Source organism: Physeter macrocephalus, chromosome 5 (genome assembly GCF_002837175.3).
Source record: "Physeter macrocephalus isolate SW-GA chromosome 5, ASM283717v5, whole genome shotgun sequence".
Classification (NCBI taxonomy): Eukaryota; Metazoa; Chordata; class Mammalia; order Artiodactyla; family Physeteridae; genus Physeter; species Physeter macrocephalus.
In genome coordinates, this window is record NC_041218.1 from 78,129,397 (window position 1) to 78,134,618 (window position 5,222).

Sequence of the window (5,222 nt, forward strand, 5' to 3'; positions counted from 1 at the left end):
CCGGACGCGCAGGCTCAGCGGCCATGGCTCACGGGCCCAGCCGCTCCGCGGCATGTGGGATCTTCCCGGACCGGGGCACGAACCCGTGTCCCCTGCATCGGCAGGCGGACTCTCAACCACTGCGCCACCAGGGAAGCCCTACATTATATTTTGACTTTCTTAGGAGTCATATAAAAAGTCATGCTCAAAGGTAGTATACCTTTGTATTTTTTATAAAATGTCTATAAAAGTATACATAAGGGACTTCCCTGGCAGTCCAGTGGTTGAGACTCCGCACTCCCGATGCAGGGGGCGTGGGTTCGATCTCTGGTCAGGGAACTAAGATCCCACATGCCGAGGCGCAGCCAAAAAAAAGAAAAAAAAAGTATATATAATTATTTCACATTACAGTTAAGTGCTAGGAAAAAAAGTAGATCTCCCTTAGTGGTAGTCATTCTCCATAGAAAGGCTCCAATGAGCCATGCTTTTTCATATTCACATGTTTGTGTAATAGACCCTCCCACAATGAATCCGGCTTGTCTGGGACTTGTGTTAACAAATAGAATATGGCAAAAGTGACACTGTGCTAATCCCAGGCCTACTCTTTAAGAAGACTGGCAGCTTCCACCTCTAGTTTTTTGGAATGCTTCTTTGGGGAGCTCTGAGCCCCCATGTCAGAAGTCCAGTTACCCTGCTGAAGAGGCCACATGAAGAGACCAAGTGGAGAAGATCGATGGAGAAGGAGAGGCAGAGGCTCCAAGACTACATGGATAGAAAGAGAGCCCTAGCCCTTACAGAATCCCAGCTGAGTCATTTTCTCAGCTGCCTGACAGGGTGTCAGAATTATGAGTGAATCATCTGGAACCTCTCCAGGCCAACTGAGCCCCCAGATATAGAACACCAGAACCACCCAGGTGATGAGCCTAGCCGACCCACAGAATCCCAAGAGTTAATAAAGTGGTTGTTGTTTAAAACCACTAAGTTTTTGGTTGATCTGTTACGCAATAACAGATAACTGGACACCCCCCCCTTATGATCTGGTAAGACTTGCCATTTCTTCTCCTTACCTTACCATGAGAGCTATGGGATTCACGGTGATTTTCCTTTCCACCTTCTCTTCCAGAAAACTCAGAACCCTTTTGTATTCATTTTGAATTTCTTCTCTTTGTTGTTTTGTTTGCTTTGTTTTTTGTTTTGGTATAATCATCTTCTTTACCTTCATCATCTCAACTGGCCACTGATTTCCCACTCCTGAGTTGAGTGTTTTTCTCCCTTGTACTTTGTGGCTGATATGCATCCTTGTATTATATTTCATTAAAAATTGTTTCAAATCCTTTGTCAAAGAGGTAAGATAAAAGCTGGAGATAAATGTATATAGTGAATATGGGGAGGTGAATAGCATTTTGGATATGAGCATGAGTTTGGAGTGGAGATACACATGGCTCTGAATCTTTGCTTTACACCTTACCAGTTGTGAGATCTTGGGCATGTCATTTAACTTCTCTCAACCTCAATTTTCTCATCTGTTAAATGGGAATAATAGTTACATGTTACAGTTATACAAAATAAACTGAGACAATGTATGTAAGGCACGTCACAGTAGGCACTTGATAAATAATTATTAACAGGTAGAGCAAGTTTCTTAAACAACTTAAGCAGGATCTAAAAAGATACAACAGCCCAAATCTACTAAGGTAAAATTTGTAAGCATAAATTTGATACTAATTTTTGAATCCCAACTCTCGTTTTTCTTATCTGTGGCCTAGGACAAGTTACTGAAACTTTTAAAGTCTTAGTTTCCTCACACAATGGTATTTTAAAATAGGGCTTCTTGTTTCCATTTTAAATGAGTCCCCCCAAAATGCTACCAACGATCCCAAATTCCAAAGTGATGGATGAGATCACCAATCAGGAGTTGGAGAGGAGGTGGTTGAGCAGATTTCCCAACCTTAGCTGACATACCCCTACCCCAAGGGGAAGGCTGGTAATGAGAAGAGGATGTTTGGAGAGAACAGTCATTGTCAGTATCCTGTGAGTTCTTACCCCCAGTGTGGGTCCCTCTCAGGCATTACATTTCATATCATGTGTCTTTTTTTTTAAATTAAATTTAATTTAATTTTGGCTGTGTTGGGTCTTTGTTGCTGTTCATGGGCTTTCTCTAGTTGTGGCAAGCGGGGGCTACTCTTAGGTGCGGTAAGCTGGCTTCTCATTGCGGTGGCTTCTCTTATTGCAGAGTACGGGCTCTAGGCGCGTGGTCTTCAGTAGTTGTGGCTCACGGGCTCAGAAGTTGTGGCTCGTGGGCTGTAGGGTGCAGGCTCAGTTGTGGCTCACAGGCTCTAGAGCGCAGGCTCGGTAGTTGTGGCGCACGGGCTTAGTTGCTCTGTGGCATGTGGTATCTTCCCGGACCAGGGCTCGAACCCATGTCCCCTGCATTGGCAGGTGGATTCTTAACCACTGCACCACCACGGAAGTCCTCATGTGTCTTTATTCTCCTTTAATCTGGCCAGTTCTTCAGCAGTTTTTGTCTTTCATGACCTTGACACTTTTAAGGTCATAGGCCATTTATTTTGCATAACATCCCTCAATTTGAGTTTATTGGACGTTTCCTCACGATTAGTTGAAAAATGTGCATTCTTAGCAGGAATGTTTCACAACTGATGCTGTGCTCTTCTTCATACACCACATCAAGAGGCACATGGTGTCAGTTTGTCCCATTGTTGTTCATGTTAACTTTGATCGCTTGCATAAGGTGGTGTCTGCCAGATTTCTCCACTATAAAGAGACAGTTTTCCCATTTGTAATGAATAACTATTTTGAAGGGAGATATTTTGAGACACTATAAATTTCCTTCTCGTCAAACTTTCACCAACTGTATTTAGCATCCGCTGTTGATTCTTGCCTGGATCAATTAGTGTTATAATGATTGCAAAGTGAAAAGTTGGAAGTCAATTTTAAGTGGTACTGGATATTTTATTTACTGAACTAAGACTGTTTCAGAAGGCTAAAAAGCAGACTTCTTATTTTCTAAGAGTGACCACAAAAGTCACAGGATTTGCCTTAGATTTCATCCCTACAGAACCGGTTTGAATGGAAAGTGGAGAAAAGAAAGACAGTAGTTTTTCCAATTATGATTTATGAAGTCCCACCTTATCAGTGTATCAGCCATACTCATATCTAACATGAAATAATAATAGTGCCTACTCCATACATTGTTGAGGAAAGTGAGATAATGCAAATAAAACAATAAGCACCTGCTGGTATACACACCTGTTTGCATTGTGACTTTGCTTCTCCTCCTAACAAGAAGTGAAGTCTGTTTATCTACCACCTTTAGTCTGAGCTGGCTTGTTTCTCATTTTGGCCAAGAGAATGTGGGAGAGCCATCACTGTGGGAGTTCTGAGCCTAGGTTTTAAAAGGCCTTGCAGTTTCTGCTCTCGTTTTCTTGCTGTCCTGATGCTATTGATAAAGTAGTCTAGACCCCTTGGGGACAAGAGACTGTGTGGAGAGACCTGGAGCTGACAGCCAGGACAACTACTAGACACATGAGTGAAGCCATCTTAGACCACCCAGCCCTGTAGAGCTGCCAGATGATCACAGCTGTGTGATTCCACGTATGCCCAGAAGAAGAATCACACAGCTGAGCTCAGCTCTTACTGTTGACCCTCAGAATTGATGGACCTTGGAAAAGAGAAGATGTGGCCAAGAGGGGTGGGGAGGTGAGGTGAAGGCTTTTGGGAGGGCACTTGAGGTGGAATGAAGAGTGATTATGTTTGAGGGTATGGGCCTAAAGGGTAGGACTAGGGCCAAGAGGTGGATGGCACAGAAGTAAGATTTTTTTTTTTTAAATATACAGAAGAACTTTGAGCAGAATTTCCCTAAAATGATATAAACTTCCTTTGAAAGTTTTGAGTTTACTATCACTGGACGAATTTTTTTTTTTTTGTGGTACGCGGGCCTCTCACTGTTGCGGCCTCTCCCGTTGCGGAGCACAGGCTCCGGACGCGCAGGCCCAGCGGCCATGGCTCACGGGCCCAGCCGCTCCGCGGCATGTGGGATCCTCCTTGTGGTATGCGGGCCTCCGTCTGCTGTGGCCTCTCCCGTTGCGGGGCACAGGCTCCGGACGCGCAGGCCCAGCGGCCATGGCTCACGGGCCCAGCCGCTCCGCGGCATGTGGGATCCTCCCAGACCGGGGCGCGAACCCGGTTCCCCTGCATCGGCAGGCGGACGCGCAACCACTGCGCCACCAGGGAAGCCCCTGGACGAATTTTTTAAAAAGATTGGATGACCTGTAGATGTCAGGGTGATGTAGGAAGTGATAGAGTCAAGTCTCGCATGATTCCCTTACACCTTTATAGTTCTTGGATTCTGAGAAAATTTCTCTGCACATCAGTTTGGCCTGGTAGTTCTGAAAATGCTTTCCTTTTACTATTCACTATGGTAACAATTTAACAGTTTTCTACAAGTTTACAGCAACAAAGATGATTCATTGCAAACATCTGTCAAAGCTATTGCTTTTTTGTCCTTTTGGTTTATAAAACTGCAGAGTTTGAGCTCCTGAACAAACTCCTGGCTTCTTCTGAGTCCCTTAGAATTTTATAAATTGTAATAATTTAAAAAATTCTAAGACACCCATTTCTTTTACACATTAACATCTCCGAAATCAGGATGTGTCTGCATTCACCATCAGCCAGGTGGCAGTTATGACATAGATGTAATATCAGTAATTATGGTCATAGCTTTTCAAATTGTCATCACTTCAACTGAGTTACAGGCATTATTGGTACCACATGTGTTGAATGTAATTGATGTAATTGATGTATAGACTGACAGAGTGGTAGAGAATCACAGAGACAATTGGGAAGTGATTTTCTTTCATTGTAATTTATAAAATAATGACGGCAATTGACGGCATCAATTGATACTGATGAGATACAATAGCTATTATCTTAGCTAACCTGTATTGGTGCTTACTGTGTGTTGACTAGGCATGGTATGAAGGGTTTTACATGGATTATCTCAGTTTAATCTTCATTAGAACTCTACAAGGTAGGTATGTTTATTATCCACATTTTTACAAATGAGGAAATTGAGGCTCAGAGAAACTAACGTTCCCAGGGCCTTACAGGATTCAAACAGGCAATCTAGCCTTAGAGCAAGGGTTTTATTTACTTATTAATTTAATTTAATTTATTCATTTATTTAAGGCGAATCTATTTATTTATTATTTTTGGCTGCACTGGGT